Source organism: Frieseomelitta varia, unplaced genomic scaffold, assembly GCF_011392965.1.
Source record: "Frieseomelitta varia isolate USP_RPSP 00005682 unplaced genomic scaffold, Fvar_1.2 scaffold_243, whole genome shotgun sequence".
In the NCBI taxonomy this organism is placed as follows: Eukaryota; Metazoa; Arthropoda; class Insecta; order Hymenoptera; family Apidae; genus Frieseomelitta; species Frieseomelitta varia.
The window spans coordinates 19333-38817 of record NW_025109972.1 but is presented as its reverse complement, the minus strand read 5'-3'; the positions used below and the strand labels follow the sequence as shown (position 1 = coordinate 38817).

Genomic DNA, 19485 nt, shown 5'->3' with positions numbered 1-19485 from the left:
CTTTGTCACTATTTAAATTAATGTTACGTGTGAATGATAGCATTCTTTTGCGTTTTATTCTAAGGAATTTTTGTTGCATCACTTAATGCAGCCAAAGGAGCCGCAAACAACTACTTAATATATGATCATATATTAACTGATCACATATTAACAGCCTATAATATGATTAATGTTGCATATATTTACATCTGTGTACATAAATTAGTATTCGTTAGCATTGCATTAAGAAGACATCACACGTACGGTGTGTATTTTCGTAATTTTCCACACTTTTTTATTTTGTTTATCAATAATACATAATAAAAGTATTGCATAAGCAACAAGGCACTTTGTTTCAAGAGGCAGTATTGTGAAACAGAGAAGTTTAAGCTCGTACCAAACGGATATCAACAACCCGACGAAATATTAAGATTTCTTAAATTTCTGTCGTTTAATTCTAACATTCGAAGTTCAACAACAAGATAGCGGAAAAAGAAAAGTCGTGCAACAAGTTTCAAGAGGTTGTTATAACGAGGAGACTTCAATCTTCGAGAACGTGGCGGATTTAAGTGTGTAAAAAAAATTTTTCAACGTTTCTACGGACATTTGAATTTTTGCAATTGTTTTGAAGAAAATTATCTCCACCTTTTCACTCGCTACGTGATGTTAAAATATCTTTGAAGATACAAGTGAATTGTTCTAAGATTTTCTTTTTCCACGAAGTTATGACAGTTGTCGAATATCGATAAATTTTCATAAGGATCGGACCATCCAATTCTTTTTTGTGTCTCATGTTCTGAAATATCGACATAATAAAATCAGTGGTTTTTTTAGCGCACTCTATGCTTAAACAACGGCGAATTGCGGAACTACATCAAGTAAAACGATCGAAGTTGATTAAGTAGTGAATGCGTCAGAAATACGATTTTTGAAATCCCTTACAGTGTTATCAAATTTTCAATACGTGAAGCTAGTAACTAACCGAAATCATTATACTATATATCACAGTTTAGTATACTATACACTCACAGTATAGAAAAATTCCATCCACGTTCTACGGTATTACAATGATTCTTTTTCATGTAATAAATTAAAATTCTAAAGTTATAAGATAAAATAAAATAAAATATTAAAGAATCTATCAGCTCAAATAAATTTTATCAACAGCTCGAGAAGAAGAAAAAGAAGAATTATTCATGCTTAAGATTCCTGATGAATGACCACTGCACAGCTCTTATAGCTGCATCAGGTGATCTAGGAGCAAGAACAGCCTTCCACGAATTCAGTGGGCATTTCATAAACGCAACACTACTTCAAGAAACGCGATCATTCACAATACTAACAAGCGAAAAAGTAATTGGAAATCGATGAAATAATGTCGCAACACTAACTCTAAAACCAAATTGAATGAAAATTATTAGTAACAAAGCTACTGTATGAACAAAAAGCTACTTTAAATAGTCTAAGACTCTAAAATTAAATTAAAAACAGTGACTCAGTGATAATTTAATTTAAAACAAAAGGAAGCAAAATAAATTTTACAATGTAAAACTCTAAAATAATTCCAAAAATTTACAATCAAAATTACTAAAGACAATTACGGTATCATAATTCGCAACTCTAAAGCAAACACGATTACCATTTCATCGCAACTCTAATTTAAACCGTAATCAATTCAATAAACAAGTGCGGAATTATTTCGTAACTCTAACTCAACCCGTAGTCGATCTCTCGCAACATTAACAGGAAATATCGCGAATTGCCCAAAACGACGATGAACGATGATGAAGAAGAAAAAAATAATACAACTACAAACACTAAAAGAGCATAGTGACAAAGTAGTAACAAGAATGATCTCCCATGCTCTGGAATCATTTAAATGATCCAGAGGATGAGAAGCCATTTGTTGTGACCCTCTTCGCGGCAGTTTGCCGGGCCTCTTCGGCTTCAAGCCTCTTCTTTCTTCGAGCGCAATGCCCGCTGAAACTTACGTCTAGCTCGAGTCTTTCTGATCGCAAACCAAAACATAACTTATAAAGGTGAAATGAAAAGACAAACCGCGGAAACTGACCCCAGTACACATGGACAGCTATCGATCATAGTGATCGTTGTCCGTTTGCACGTGCGTGCTCGAGCAATACCTAGACAAACGTTCGTTTCGGGACCTAATCGCGACCTATCCACGACCGCGATCACGATACTAAATTCAAAAAATCAAAGAGTAAAACCAGAAACATGGCATGCTCCGTTTGTACCAGTTTCACTGTCGATTCTTCAAATTAGATTTCCTGAAACAGGTTGGACACGCGAAAAAGGGACACGCGACTAGAGACTGTGCCAACCTGCCCGGCCCTACCTACTTATATAATTAAACACAGGCATACCAGAAAGTAAGCTACCTATCCTAATCAGACGCCCTATATTTAAAAAATGGCAAATCAGGCACACCAACACATTCACTCAACGGTTCTCACACATACCACTCGGGCGCATACCTAAACTAGAGAGGACGTCCCGGGACGCCTCCGACACCCGAGCTTAACACGCAACTTTCACACTCTAATTTTACGTACCATTTTCCTGAAATCGACTGACAATGGCTAGCGATCATTGCGTAAATCGTAACTAAAACGCGTTTTACAGCTATATGTGAGATATTAATAACTGAGAAAAAATACATATAATTTTCATAGAAATTACATGTGACTTGGAATCATTACTATAATTGATCATATAATTAATAGTATAATTGTAGTGTATTTAATGGGTATTATTATAACAAATTCATATTCTTTCAATTAGTGCATAAGTATTTTAAATACTACAACTTATAAAGAATGAAACGATAAAAGCGACGCAATTCCACATCCTAACCACACATACACATGTGGAAAATACGTCGTGCACGATACGCTAACACAATGTCAGTCGCTGAGAAATTTTTTATAAAATTACAAACTACGGTCCATCGTGCCCAATGTCTTTCACCCATTCAAGTAGCACCTGAGTGAGATCCTGAGAATGAACACGGAAGGGATTAAACCTGAAAATCCTAAACTAAAAAAATGATTAGTTTATGTAATTTGTATCTAGCGGACTGTTGCATTGTTTTATTTCAAACTGAATTGACTCTACTCTTTCAGATATTATTGAAATTACAAAAGAATAAAGACAATGAATTGAATTTGTTAAAAAAAAATATTACGAACAATCTAATAATTGACTCAAACGATCAAAATCAAACAATTAACTCCAAATTAAATTAAATGTTAATAGAAATAATCTCAGGCGACTTCTTCATCAAAGCACATTCTCGAAAATGCGGAAACAGCGTTCAAATTTATTGCTTTGATTGAAAAATCTGCCTGTCGCGAAATATCTTCTTGCACATAAAATTTCATACATTTTTGCGGAAAAAATTCTAATCTATTAATCAATTCTACTAAAGTTCATAATTATAAAACTCAATTAATTAAATTATTTGATTATAAGAGGAAAGATGAAATTGAAAATTATTTATTATTATAACGGTTATTAATTATTAATTATCATAATAAAATATATCACCAGTATTAAGTAATGACTGCATCTTTCATAACAATGAAGTCGGAGGGTATCCGTCTTCTCTACTATGAAATGCTCAAAGGAAATAATTTTAATAATAATTATTCATAAATATTTATAATTTATATATGATATTTATAATTTATATTATGATATTTTGATTTTATAAGTAAAAATACTGGAAATATGTATATCATAATTGTTAAACTCACGATGTGCAAGAAGCCCTATCCTGATCTAATACATAAAAAACCTGAAAAAAATGTTACTACTCACGGGTATAGGAAATATCCGCGGTCACTATGCTCGTCAAAAATTCTACGTATACAACCAGTCACTCGTGCCGATTTGGACCTTTCATCCTACGACATGATTGAGTGACCGGAGGAATATAAATGCATGCGACTCACGCGATAGATACGAAGATACTGCACTGGACCAAGGAAAGTCGTAAAGATCAGCAAGATCCCAAGAAGACCAAGCAGATATCACTAAGAATCTCATGGTGAAAGTTTCTAAAAGTATAAAGACACATTGTTATTTGTAAAAATTTAAATCTTCATAATGATAAAAATTGGGAGTCTAATAATTTAAAATGTTTTTATTTTATAGTTATAATTTTATATTTGATTTCCATGGAAAGAGAACTATAGAGAATAAAATTAATTCAAGTACAATGTGCTAAAGAACTTACATTCTTAGCTTTTGAAATATCGTAAGATTATTAGAGGATAAGGGGAACTGAGGAGGCATCTGAGAATCTGCAACAAAACATAATACTATAAAATTTGTATTTAAAGGCAATCTTAAAATAATGAAATTATCTGTTGGAGATAATGAAAGATTCTTACATTCTTGGCTTTAGAGCCACCATTGAATATTCCCCAAAAAGTATAAAAAAATTTATGCTGTGAAGCGTCTGCAACAAAACGTACATCAAACATTATACTTTGTTGTTAAATTTGAAAAATTGAGTAAACTGAAGTACAATATGTAAAACTACTTACGATCTTGATCTCCTGAAGAGGCCTTATCCTCTTGAGCACTGACTCTAGTACCGAAAACGAATACTGAACAAGAGAAAATATGAAAAAAAAAAAAAAATAAAAGACTATCAATGCGAGCAATTAAATAACAATCAGCGGACTCACTGACTCTAATTTCGCGAATTATAGTTTAAACCAATTAATTTAATTTAATAAGAGCCATTTTGCTCAGAAAAATATTAATATATTACGCAACAAACACTGACTCTAGCGACCGCATTGCGCGCGGTCACAAAAATTTTCTGAAAACAAAGCTAATTAATTGGAAGGAGAGAGGGGGGAGGGAGGGATGAAAAGTACGTTTATTTAGAAAATACTGCTATTTTTCTAAAACATGATTATAAAGAAACTTGAATATGTATTAAAGATATTAGTTGTAAATTATAAAGTATTTCTCAATATTCAATACTGCAACTGAAAGACGATTATTATATTTTGAAATTGTATTCTGAATGTTCGTTATTAGAATAGGAAGTATGCATATTAGTAATATATCACGTCACGTGTCATAAATATTCGAAAATGTTTGTATAAATCAAAATTTTACATCATTTTAATATATTTAAGAAACAATATCATGAAAAACGCGTGTGAAACCTTGCTTTCAATCGTTTCAATTGCGCGTCAGCGTTCGAAAAAGGCAAGTATAATAAAGTACATATTGTATAATACAGTACGAAAACTGAATTTAATTATCTACTACAAGAATATATATCCATTTGATAGTACATGTATACCACTAGCTAGTCTCTATAGTAAAATATTAATTGATTTAATCTTTTCATCTTTGTATTCCAAATAATTACGAAATTACGTATTGTGAAGTATCTCAAATATATATGAATTGTATACCAAATGTTACCCAAAATGAATAAAATGTTGCCAAATGTCCATAAGAGTTCATCAAATTGTCCATTAATGATCGTGGCATCTATACGTTCAATGGTACTTCTGCAATCAAGGAATAACCTGTACAAAGAGAAGCCAAAATTCAGAACAATGTGTCAAAGGCAAACGTGTAATAATGAACGATAATTAATCTCAAATTCTATTAAAAAAGACGTACGAGATGATCTGTCGGTCACCGTACGAGCGAAATCGATGATTGAAGAAAGATTAACGCGAAAAGTTTCAAATCACTACACGATTTCGTTATCGTGATGTTCGATGAATCGTTAAACATACGCATATTAATTAAATGATATTATTAATGAAGTATAAATGGAAGTAAAAGAGTGTCGAAGAAGCGACGCTATCGAAAAGACGCCACGAAAAGTTACGATTCTAATGACGACTTATAAGTACGTGTTGTTGTCACGAAATTCGACAGCAGAATGACTCTCCACGTCTCGTCTTGCAATTGGGAAAATAGTAGGGAATGGGGTGATCTTGAACAGGCACGACAATTAAAAGGAATATAAACATTGTGCTGACAAGTCTCGTTCAGTCGAAACTGTTTATTTGCGACGCCGAAGAAACAGGTGCGACATTAGAAAATACATATGCATTACATATGCACGTAAGCGTTGTGTTTATGTTGTTTTGAACTACGAATTTCAAGCCTTACTTTATTTGAGAACTGAACAATTTCATTATATTACACAGCAAGATTATTATTTTAACTATTAAATACGTACATTTATGATAAATTATTGTTGAATTTAGTATTAGAATTGTTAAGAATTACGCATGAAGTTAAAGAATAAACAAATAAGTAGAACAGTATGTGTATAATAAAATACGTGTATATATATATATATATACATACATACTATGCTAACAGTTATTTATAATTTTATACCAAAATTTAATTTCAATTCTAACCAATGGAAATATTGTAACTTGACTAATTCATTGTTATATATATATATATATATATATATATATATATATATATATATATATATATATATATTAGTCAAGTACAGGGTTACATTATATACGTTATATTAGTCAAGTACAATATTTCCATTGGTTACAATTGAAATTAAATTTTGGTATAAAATTATAAATAACTCTCAGCATAATATGCTCTGTTTAAATGTTTATACGTTATTATTTCTTTAATTGTTGAAAATTATATATAATAGTTATTTAGTTAAATCTTACCTTGAGTTGAAGCCAAAAATGCATGTTTTATCTTAAAAATTCACAATACAAACACAAATCTAACAACTATTAATTTAAATCTTTACCTCAGAACTTCTGTATGACACTTTTCTGGATGATTTTTCTGAATAACACTTCCTTCTTTACAGTTGAGGTGTGCTTCCTTCCGCCATTAAAGGTCTGCTCTCCCGCTTAAAAATCGATCATGAGAAATATCGATTGACGTTCGAGAATTGTAGGAAGCGTATTCCATATTTCACCGTGATGTGGAGCTGTAATCACGCGTTTCCTACGAAATAATTTGGAATAAAAAATAAGACACTCTGATCTAAATCAAATACACAAAATTCATAAGAAATTTTCAATAAGGAATGAAAATATTCACACACTTGATGAAAAATTGTCACAACTTTAAATTGAAACATGAGAAATTTTATTATATTACGCAATAGAATTATTATTTAGGTCATTAAATACGTAGATCTTTAGTAAATTATTGCTGACTTTAGTACTAGAATTGTTTTAGAATTACAGTATAAGGTTAAAGAATCAACAACTGAGTAGAAAATATTACAATAGAAGTAAAAGCAAATTATATGCATAAAAAGTTAGTTATATTACAAGGTTATAATATTTGTATCGGTTAGAATTGAAATTAAATTTTAATATAAGATTATAAATAACTTAATAAATAACTTAATAAATAGCATAGTATGTTCTGTTTAAATGTTTATACGCTATTATTTCTTTAATTGTTGAAAATTATATGTAATAGTTATTTGGTTAAATCTTACCAGTCAGCCAAAGTTAAGAGTTAAAGCCAAATATATATGTTTTATCTTAAAAACTCACAATACAAACACAAATCTAACAACTATTAATTTAAATCTTTACCTCAGAACTTCTGTATGAGACTTTTCTGGATGATTTTTCTGAATAACACTTCCTTCTTCACAGATGAGGTGTGCTCCTTTCCGCCATTAAAGGTGCTCTCCCGCTTAAAAGTCGATCATGAGAAATATCGATTTACGTTCGAGAATCGTAGGAAGTGTAGTCCACATTTCACCGTGGTGTGGCGCTGTAAACTTCGATTAATTTAAACTCAATATGCGCGCATTTCGCACGAAATGTTAACTTGGAATAAAAAATAAAAAATTGCAATCTAAATCAAATAGAAAAAATTCATGAGAAATTCTTAAAGAAAAAACGAAAATATTCATACGCTAGATAAAAAATAGTCAGTACATTAAATGTTATAATTTCGTAAAAGAAAATTGTAGAACAATTAACTTGATTTTATTTTAAAGAGTGACAAATCTGGCCAGATCTATTTATATACCTCATCTGTATTATAATGCAAAACCTGATTGTGAAATTCCTAGTTTACTGACTATCAAACTGACTGATCGCTGCTTTAGCCTCAGTGGATAATTTCAATCCTTTACTTACCAACATAATGTAAAATAGAATCACAGACGAGGAACATGTGATAGGATTAAAGAACTTAGAAATTTAAAAAATTTCAAATTTAAAAAGTATAATAAATCACGAAATTGTTATTTATCTTAGTAATCACTATTAGCATTGATACATTACACGTATTTTTCAGATTATGCAAATCACATGCTTTTCAGATTATTATTATTATTTCGCAATTAGCTCGTTATTATCCATACTCAATAAATTCAAGGAGCAAGTGAGATATAATTGAGATCTAGCATCATCCATAGCAGAGACGGTCCAATTGCCAATTTCACCAAAGAATAAAGCAAACACTAATTTTCGTTGGTGAAAGTGACAACAGGTGAAAGTCGTGAACCATGCGACATAAAAGAGATAGTGGGTAAACTACACATATGTGCATCACAAATGCATGGGTGTACATGCTAATATATTACGACAAATCTATCATACTTTTACCGTCGATTACGATAGATTGCGTCCGACCAACGCGAAACAACCATTTGTAATCAAAGAAATTAGATATTATCAATAAATCGATCAAATACGATCTATTAACGATACAGATTTACATATTGTGAAAATTTTTCAATAACTTTTTTACTATTCTACATATATATGCAATTTACGTCAACCAATTAGCAATTGAAAAATGTAACGAACTTCAAAGATACAAGTATGCAGCGTGGATAGAAGTTAATAACTAATTTGACTAATTTGCATAATTAAAATATGCACTTTTATGACTAATTTGCATTATTAAAATAACTGTATAATTTCTAGTGAACTTCAACAAACAGCAAAGCGAATAAATTATTATATCGAATTCATACGATCGAATGGAAAAAACGAAAAAAAGAACAATTGCCAATTTAACGAATACTCTTTGCCCGATTTCGAATAATGCGACTGTAATGCGAGTCATTAATTTTTATTCAAACTTTATACTGAATACAATGCAACACAAAGTCAGTTATATGAATGATAAAAGCTGCTTTAATCGAACAATGATCCGATCGTTCTTTTATGCACTTCATTAAGTATGTCAAGGGATTTGAGCGGAGTTTAAAGGAATTTACGTAAAAAAATAAAGCAACAATTTGTACTTTCATTTAAATATATTAACAACAAATAATTTCCTATCAAACAAATAATTAAATTCTAATGAAGCTTCGAGATTGTAATCTTATTTCAAATCGCAATGATTATTTTTTCTACACAATTTTTTATTGATATCATGATCGATGTATCAATACGAAGTTAATATCGTTTTTATGGTCGACATTTTATTTTAATTTTATGACTAATTTGCATAATTAAACGAAATGAAATATTTCTACATTATGCATAATTCATAATATAAAATATGTGAAAATCGTCACATAAAAATAATGATCGTTTAAGTTATTTTCATACGAAGTCGAAAGAAAGAAAATATGCAGTGCGTTGTAAGAAACATGTCTACTATAAAAAGAATTGGAAATATTATATTAAACACGTATAAGATATGATCAATGTTATTTATTTACAGATTACTACGTTATTTCATGAGATTTTAGATGAAATTAAATCAGGGCGGAATAATGCACATAATATGTTGTGCACAGTTTAATTCACTCAACTCGCAATTATGAGAATAATTCTTCGTGAAAAAAATCATGAAATAATTTCTGTTTGGTATCAAGTGTAATTGCACGATGTGTCGTCGTATTACAAAAAAGACTATCTTCATAATGAGTGGAATGTAGGTCACAACGTGGACGATGTAGGACAATTGAGACAGAAAAGTCGTCGAGAGGAAATTAGGAGCATTGACTCGAAAGTACAATACATCCGGGCACAATTTGTTCACGATTATAGAAATAATCAAGTATCGGTTAATATCAATTGTCTCACCGAGGAAACAGCTATTACGTTGCTGACGATTTAAGGATCTATTTTAAAGACATCTAGATGTTTAAAGATATTCTGGTGTTGATAGTTTTCAAGTCTTTTCTGACATGTTTTATAATGAATAATTACAATAATTATAATTAGAATAAAACAAAATTCCCGCATTCCTAAGGGAACGTACATACCTAAATGTATTTCACGTAAAACGTAATTTTCTACATTTGCTGAATATATTCAATCATTTCGCGAGTAAAAGAATAAGTACAATTTTAGGTATGACACAGGAAAGTTAGACAACGTATTGAAAAATTTCAGTGAAGATTGTTCGTCGCTGAACGATGTGAAAATATGTTAATTCGTCAAAAGTCTTTTGGTTTGCTTTTCTCAGCAAACAAAAAGATTTTATTTTGTGAACTAACGTCATCATGTATTTTTGCAAATACATTGTTTATCAAAAGGCTTCAAACGGCTTCTTGGAAAATCACCTAGAAATGTTTGCCTTTCTTCGATGTGCAATAAAAGAAAATAAAAGGAACGATAAATTAGCGTTTATAATTGTCAGATACAAAGAATCGAATAATTATTGCAATCGAGATTTTATAATTCATATAATTCACGAAGAGCCTTGAACCTTCTCTATGAAAATATTGTTATTAATGATCTCGAATAAATATCAATTTATTAGATAATAACATTATCAATTACAGATAATATTCAATTACAGATAATAACATTATCTTCCTGATGCACGATGGCTTGATATCGTTCGAATTAAGAGAAATACCTCCAAGTAATTTCTTTATTTGTAAACTTCCAGTAATACGCAAGTATTGTAAATAGAATTCATTTATAATCTCAAAATAATCTATTTATCTTCCACCAACATAAAAATACCTAAACTAACTGATCAAAAAAAAACAAACTTTCCCTTGAATTTCCTGGATCAAAATATCGCGCGTGTGTGAGAAAATATGAACTAAACATTTTGACTTTAAATTCATTTAAATCTGATAAAATTGGAACAGTTGATATTTTGTGGATTGTAAGCCAATGTGAGAGGCCAACGTAGAGAGAAAAAAAAAAAATGTTTTACTTGAATCGAACGAAAAGACAATAAAGAAAATTCAAGCATCATATAACTGGAAAGCAGCCAGTCTGTCGAGAGACAAAATAATTTGCAAGCATCTTGTGACCGTGCAAACAGGTAAGAATCACTTTCGCCGATCGTCAAGACTGGAATACCACTTGCATAACCTCCCGCAAGACTGTTACACAGCATTACACTTTCTGCTCTTTTCTCTGCCAGAGTTACTCTCATTCCACAGTTACTCTTTTCTGCCTTGATCAGCCGACAAATAGACGTCGCGCAATTTCGCCCCGGTCACGTTTAAAAGCTTTAACGCTTTGCATCCTTTTCGAGCATGCACAGGAATTTCTTAGGCGTGATTTTTTCCAAAAATATATTACGTAACGAGATCGTAAGTAGATCGTAAATTTACATTTTTCTTAAGTACAGATTTGTTATACTTTTATATATTTTTGCATATTATCTGCGTTCTATATATTTTTACATCCTCAAATTTCCCATAAATACATAAAAATCCCAAGTTTGATAATAAATCTAACAGAAAATTTAACAATAAAACAAACTAATCGTTGATCATTAGACTGTGGGTTCTTATGAACAATTTTTAGAAGGAAAAGTGCATGTATAATCTCCACAAATGTATCGAGTATTCAAATCATCAGTATTCAAATGTATCTTTACATTATTAATGTATCATTACATTGTTCTGATTTCATCAGTTATTTATTGGCTTCATTACTCAGAAATTTTCACGTTTCGTAAGTGCGATGCATTTTAATTTTTAACAAGCAAACAAAAATTTATACCTCGTAAGGAGACTCCTGGTGTAAAATAGTCGGAGAAAGATGAAGTAACTCGAGCTCGTAGAAGTTCTTCGAAACCACGACCAAAGTCTTAAATTCTACAATAATAAAGGAAAAAAGATATAAGTACGTCGAAATAAATACATAACGCTTGAAATACAATTAAATCATTAGAAAATACATAACACAATTAATAAGGGGAAGAAAGAGAAACATAGATATTTTATCAATAATTTTTCTGTTTCTTTTTTCGTGACTTTCTCTAAAATGAAGCAAAAATGAGAAAATCTATTCTAAATCTAACCTATTCAAAAGCTAAACAATAGAAACTAGAAGATTAAAGAATTTTCATTATTAATAGACATTAAAGCCTATATAACACAAGCTTTTATTTATATATTTTACTAAAAATCATTTAGATGTCTAAAACTACAATTGCATGGATGAAGCAGCTGCATTGCGAGGTTGCAATGAAGAGATTAAACGCGTTAGCATCTAGAAGTAGTAATAATAACTCGTGTCACGCGGTATTTTTAATTTTAATTTCTCTATCAAAAACAACTTTCTGGTCTGTTCTATTACTCGTTATAGTTAGATTTTTTCCTAGACTTTTAGTTTTAACTGAATTGAAAATGATTGATGGCGTTTTGGGTATCGAACATTCCTTTGAACATTATTTAAACATGTTTAAATTTTGATAATATTAAAAAAATATGCATCATTATATTTGTAAAAGCTGATAGAATCAGTTTCCGCAAAAAAAAGTTTACAGTTAAAATGTTCCAAAGTTCAAAATTCGAAATTTGTTTTTCAAAATTAATTTTCTTAGAAACTACGACTGATGGAAAAAAAACGGAATACATATTCATACTCGGCATCGAAAAATACGTAAGAAGCATGTTTGTGATAAAAATCAGTGAAATCTGTCTAATGCTGACCGTACACAGTCCTATTTACATAGTGTAAAACTTAAATGACCAAACTGCGATATAAAAAGAAGAAAAAAATGTTATATAAAAATCGTCAGAAAGCATCGTCTTGTTACAGAGTTACAAATGAATATTGTATGTATGAAATAGCTACGCATTTTTCAATAGAATACACAGAAAACTATATCGAGTATGTTTATCTGGTCTGTGTAAACACATGTTATTTGTCATTTAGTAACATTTAGTTCTGGGTTTTTAATAATTGGTTATAAAATAATATGATATAAGAAAAGATGATTACTGAGTATTTCTAAAGCTTCGTTTAAAAATGTAATTCTTGTGCTCAGATACAAGCCTATTACGTATATACAATATTTGTTTATAAATCTGTAACAAACAAAGCATTTCTTGACAAACTTTAGCTGACATTTTTTTCTTCTTTTAAGCCCTCGTAGCTTAGCCATTAAGTTGAAGACATTCTGTAAAATAAAATATTTAGAAGGAAGATGACGAAGCAATCTGTTGTTTTTCCACAGTAAAACTCAATGGAAACTCTCCTTTAGAATTTTGAATTTATCTTGACATACTGACTCTTATCTCCAATACTCGATTAGTGAGTAAATCATCCAGTTAATTAACCAATGGTATTTTTCCTACAATTTTTCCACTCTACAACATTTGAAATAATCAAATACTGATATATAATAATAGTAAATGTAATTTTATTTTTCATTAGTAAAGAGGTTATTAGCATTTCTCACGTACTGATTTTTTAAATGGATACGTATAAACTTTAATACCTGAGCGTGATCATGCATTCTTCGACTGTTGTAAATTGAAGAATTATTATATTGCATAAATATCGATTGCACAAACAACCAATATTTAACGGTAATACACAATTGTACAGAACAACAAAGAAGATGGAAGTTTAACAAGCAACTGACTAAACTCTAACGTCGTTTCCCGCGTAAAAAAAGACGATCCTGATTCGCTGCACTTCTTCAGCGGTGCTTTGTCGAGTTTCACGTTCGATTTCTTGTCAAATATTTTTAAACGACTACGTTCGCACAAAATAAATTCCCAAATAAACTTTACGTTAGTATTTTAAACGCCCAACTGCGAATAATAATTTGAAAAATTGCAAGTTTTATGTTCCATACAAAAATTAACGATCGTCGTGAATAATCGTCCGACGTTCATAGATCAGAAAGAAATTAATAAGACGAATTGATATTCCGAGATATCGACGTTTATTGAATAGAAATCCAATAGATACAATGGGAAAAGTTGCAATTTATCGAACAGCAATGAGAGAAATTCCTAGAAAAGAAGACTGCTGAAATAACAGAGTTGGGAAGCCGCGATTTGAGAACCATCCGACGAACATTTACAGTAACGTCCGCAAGATGGCAAGTTGGCGGCAGTGGTTTTCGTCGTCGGCACGGCGGCCCTCGTTTCCATCGTTTTCGTCGCGTCGTCCTCGTTGTCGTTCTCGTTGTCATCCCCGTCACCGCCGCGATCGTTTTTTCCTTTAGCTGTTTTACTGAGACTCGGTTTGTTCTGTTCGTTCTGTTCAACTCTGGCCGGCGCTTCAGCTAGTAGAGAACGAGCCGCACGCAGATATCCGGCAGGGACGTGGTAGGAGAGATCCGTATGCGAGCACGCAGAAGAGTGACAGGTTACAAAGAATCGGACGGAAAGTGGGAGGGAAAGACAGAAGAGGAAGAGAAAAAGAAAGGGCGGAAAGAAAGAACGGAAAAAAGGTGGGAGAAGTACTGGGTAAAATGAAGCATCGCGGTCGAGGGTAGGGCGACGGTGAGCAGCAGCGAGGTTTGATAGGTGGCAGGTAGCGTAATCGGGAAACGGCCGGCGGTTAGAGTATACAAAAAGAGACGGGGTACAGTTAGTCAAGTGCGACCGCGTGCACAGGAAGCTCTTCTCGAGACATAACTTTGTTATCCCTTCTCTCTCTCTCTTTTTCTCTCTCTCTCTCTTTCTCTCTGTCTCCCCTTGTTTGCACTTTGCTCCTACATCTTTATTTCCCCTCTCTTTATTCCTTTCCTCTTTCTCTTCGTCTTTATCCCTTCTGTCATACACGCCCGCGACAAAGAGGAGGATAAAAAATCACGTCGATGAAGGAAAGTGACGACGAGCAGTTATTATCCGCATTCGCGTTCGGTTGCTTCTAACAGCAGCAGGAAGCAAGCCGAGCTTTCCTATTCGTGATACGACTTGGGGGCGATATCAAGAAAGAACCGCCGATCAGCTTATTGTACTACACATCGTCGGGCAGCGAGGATTATACGACGAGTTTCGTGCTTTCCTCTTGAGCCGTCGAACAGCTTATTTTACGTACCATCGACTTGGCTGACGGAGAAGAAAAAGAACGGAACGGTGTGTGAGAATTCGGAGCCGTTAATCACCGACGAAGCCGGTAACCACGGTGCTACGAGACGAGAATAGAACGAAGAAAGAAATAAACAAGGGAGAAGAAAGAAGGAAACAACAACGAAAACCAGGTGGGTGTTGCCCTTTGACAAAGCTCTGCTCGATTCGAAGTAAATTCACCGTTTTGTACGTGGCGTTTTTCGAGGCGTGCCGGCGCGGCTTTTAAGGTTAGGACAGCTATCCATGATCGATTCCGAGCTTCGGTGTTAAACGAAACAAGACACGTCGAGCCGTATGCCGTGTTTCCTTTTCTGTTTTTTTTTTCTAACCAGTGCAACGATTTATCGACCAACGAGAAACTCATCGTGTCGTCACCAATGATCGTTCTCCCTTCGCGATCTCCCGTTAAAACGTTAAAATGAGATCACCCACTTTGTATCTTTCAATGGTTACGATCGTTCAACCTAACCTCCTATCGCTTCCCCGTGCGACGCGAATGCCATTGATCGTCCTTTGTCGAACTATAATTTCCCCACGACGATTGACGTTATCGCCCGTATCAGACACAATCTTCCGAATCGAAGAATGTAATCTCCGGTATATAAACATCGGACGCTTAACGCGTAATACATTGTCCCATTTTTTCTTTCTCTCTCTCTCTCTCTCTTTTTTTTTTGTGAACGACAGCGACAGAAACAAACGAAAAATTCTGTTTACATCCGACGGAGTATCATCTCGGTCGTTAACGCGCGAAATCTTCGCGCTTCCATTGACACAAACGCACACTTGTTCTTTCACTTTCGATCGGATTCACCGATTCAGCGACTCGAGCGTAACCGACACTGTAGAATTCCTTCTCATCGTGATTTCATTTCACGACGAGAACAGCAGTTTTTCTTCACCAGTCGCGGTTGAAATTGTATTCCGCGATGATTTGACGAGTCACACGAGTCGATCAGGGCATCGGTTTGCCTCGAATTCCGTTACATCCGGTTCGCGCGCTCCTTTGCGCTTACGAGAAATTAATAATACCTTCGCATACGGCCGACAAACGTGTTGGGTTTGAAAATGATAATACCGGTGACATTACGTTCATTTCCGTTACAATTGGCTCTCGTTGCTCGCGGCCAGACCGTTCGCTACCGCCGAACGCTTTCTCTCCACAGTTTTGAAAAAGTTCGCGCGATGCGTTGAATTCCCTCGCTGAAATCGTCAAACTGCACACGCAAAGAGACAGAAATCGAAAGTTGCCTCGTCAGCTACCGACTTGTATGCAAGTGTATTCGCCGTTCCGTGGCCGGAAACCCCAACGATACTGCGTTCTCGCACTCTTTCCTAATTTATTCCCTCTGTGACGTCTTTCATTTGCGCAGTCTACGAATGCAAAATTCCATCAGCGAACGTTTTGTCGGCTCCGATCCGGTCACGATTCAAGCATGAAAAAAAATATCGTACATGGGGGGTGAGGCAGAGAGAGAGAGAGAGAAAGAGATTACAAAAACGAATTGAAGATATTTCTGAGACAACAGGGAATCATAATCCTGAATGACAAAAATGAATGAGCAAATCGCGTGAGAAGCTTCGGCTTCGGTTTTTCCAATATATTCCTATGTTTGAAAAATTGTTGAAACACTTGTCAGACACATAATTGAAGATCGATTTGCTCGAGAAGATCAAAGCTCAAAGAAATTAATTTGCATAGAACGACGAGTTTGCAAACGTACGCAATCATAGGTGAACAATGAACTTTGAACATTGGAACTTTTTAGGAGAACATTTTTTATCTCGGGCACTTAGTTAAAGACAACTTACCCCGAGAAGATCAATCGAATATCGATTAAATGCAAATTAATTTGCGTGAAACGAACACAGCAGGACGAATCTACGAAAATCATAGATGCGCATTGATCAAAGACAATTTGTCCGGAAAGATCGATGAAATTCGTGTTGAAGGTGCAGCAAAACCCACGGAAATCGTAGGTGACATTCATCTTCGAGTATGAAACAGTGGCAGGAGGTCGAACCGTGTCAACAGCCTGTAAGACCACTCGATCGAAAGAACAGCTTGACGCGGTAAATAAAAGTTTCGACTTCTTTTCCGATTCTTCTCTCGCTGTGCTCTCCCTTTCGTCGTAGTTGCTCGCCTTTAAAAAGGAACGTTCCGTTAATCCTCGGCGAAGAATCGGCGAACCAGATTCCCCCTTAAACTAGAAATCGTATCGGCGAAACGCTTGAGAGGCCGTCTTAAAGCGCGCTCGCGGAAAGGCGGAATACGGTCGAAATGTTGGGGTAATTAACTTCTCTTCTCTCGCTGGCTTCCTATCGACTTCCATCGCGTGGAAGGGCGAAAAATGAGAATAAGTCTACCAGTGGTGGAAAGCAATTATCGTCCTCTCTATATCGAACGATCGCACAACGGATTAACAGCGGCAAGTGCCATTTTGGCCATTCGGTGTTTAATCCGACGCAAATACGTGCTATCGCGAAACTACAGTTAATACGTACTTGCGTATTCATCGATCGCGATTTTAACTCTACAACTACCAGAGTGGTCAAAAAATGATCAATTTGTAATTTTTTTCGGGCCTTCGATGTCGCATGATTTTCGTAAAATATACGAATGAAAGTTCTGTGCTCATTATCGTGTTATAAACCATTCCCCGTGTTCCGTCGCCTTCTAATTCATCTTTGACTTTGAATTTTTATAGTTTAGTTTCCTCGGTAGTGTCCAAGTGTCAGTCGCGTGATCGACGAAAACAAAAGAAATCGATTGCCGTTTCCGCGAAGCCGTCTCACGAACGCAAAACCGTCCGTGTAAGAGGCCGGGTCGCTGAAAACTCGTAGAAAAGGCTCGGGGGCCCGAAAGTAAATATCGTTTGAGCAACGCCGTTCAGGCAGGCGTTACTTTCTCCGTCCTCGGCAGATGCTACGTAACAGCCGCGCGTCACCGTCCAATTGGATAATTTCGTATGATTAGCTACATTCTTTCGCGTCACCGTGAAATTCGCCACGGCCTCGACTCTAGAGCGTGGTCGGTAATTAAATTTTTACGCGTTGTCCCGCGCATCTCGAACGAAACTGCATCTTCCTCGACTCCCGGGGTCGGGGCCGACGACCTACTTTACGCCTCGGCAAGACAACGAGTACACTGAGTCGCGGCATCGAGGGGAGAGAAGAAGCGTCTTCGAAGCGAAAAACCGATGGCTGGGAAGATTGTCTGCGCGTCTCCGTGTTCAACGAGGAATCGATGGGTCTTACGTGGCACAACTTGTAATACCGATGCTCCTGTTTCCTTCGCCTAAGAACCTATGTGTGTGTATGTGTGTGTATAAATATATACAGGGTGTTTCGTAACTTGTGGGACCCACTTCGGGAGCTGATTGTACGTTTAAAAATAATGGAAAAAAGTCAGATAAATATATGTCCTATCTGTCGTCGTTTATGAGATATAATGAAGTTTCTGTTTTAATTACTTTTACAAAAGATGCAGACGAAATGACCACCTTGCATTTGAAGACAAGCCTGCACGCGTCTTGTCATTCATCCGGTTACTCTCTCTATCATTCCTGGCGTTTCTCGAATTTGTCGGAGAAGCGTTGCTCTATTCTATTTCGTAGTATTTCAGCATTTTCAATCGACGTGGCGTATATAATATAGATTTTTAATATCCCCACAAATGAAAATCTAAATCGATGCAAATCCGGAGAACGAGCAGGCCATGCAAATAGGACCTCCACGACCAATCCATTTATTTGCAAAGTGTTGATTTAAAAATTGCCTAGTCACTCGGCTAAAATACGGTGGAGCTCCATCATGCATAAACCGCAAATACAAAGTCTAATATCGACTGGAATATTTATTCCTCTAATAAATAATTATTCCTCTAATATTTCGTGTAAACGCGTGCTGAAAAAAACGTACTTTGTAAGAAACGCCTGTTAGTTTCCCATCAAGAAAAAAAGGTCCAATTAAAAATTTATCAATTATTCCTGCCGATACGTTTCNAACTAAACTGGTGTTGATGTCTTGAATGCGCAATAACATGTGGGTTTTCTTCATCCCAATTATGATTATTATGAAAATTGAATATATATACCATCTCTGGTAAAACTAGCTTGCTAGAGTCTGCTCTGTTTATAAAATTCATTATGTCTCATAAACGAAGACAGATAGGACACATATTTATATGAGTTTTTTTATTTATTATCTTTAGGCGTACAATC

The 19485-nt window shown here is 34.3% G+C and overlaps 1 long non-coding RNA gene across 2 annotated transcripts; it reads right to left on the bottom strand.

Moving 5' to 3' along the window:
- Positions 1–4550: 4550 nt before the first annotated feature.
- On the bottom strand, positions 4551–7794 carry LOC122528006. 2 transcript variants are annotated; one of them, XR_006306471.1, is made up of 4 exons: positions 7593–7794; positions 6785–6987; positions 5442–5558; positions 4551–4592 (listed from the first exon to the last, which is right to left on the bottom strand). It is a non-coding gene; the product is annotated as an uncharacterized LOC122528006 (long non-coding RNA). The 2 variants fall into 2 exon arrangements; XR_006306472.1 differs by lacking the exon at positions 4551–4592 and having other exon boundaries at positions 5393–5558; positions 6785–6970.
- Between the last annotated feature and the right edge of the window lie 11691 nt (positions 7795–19485).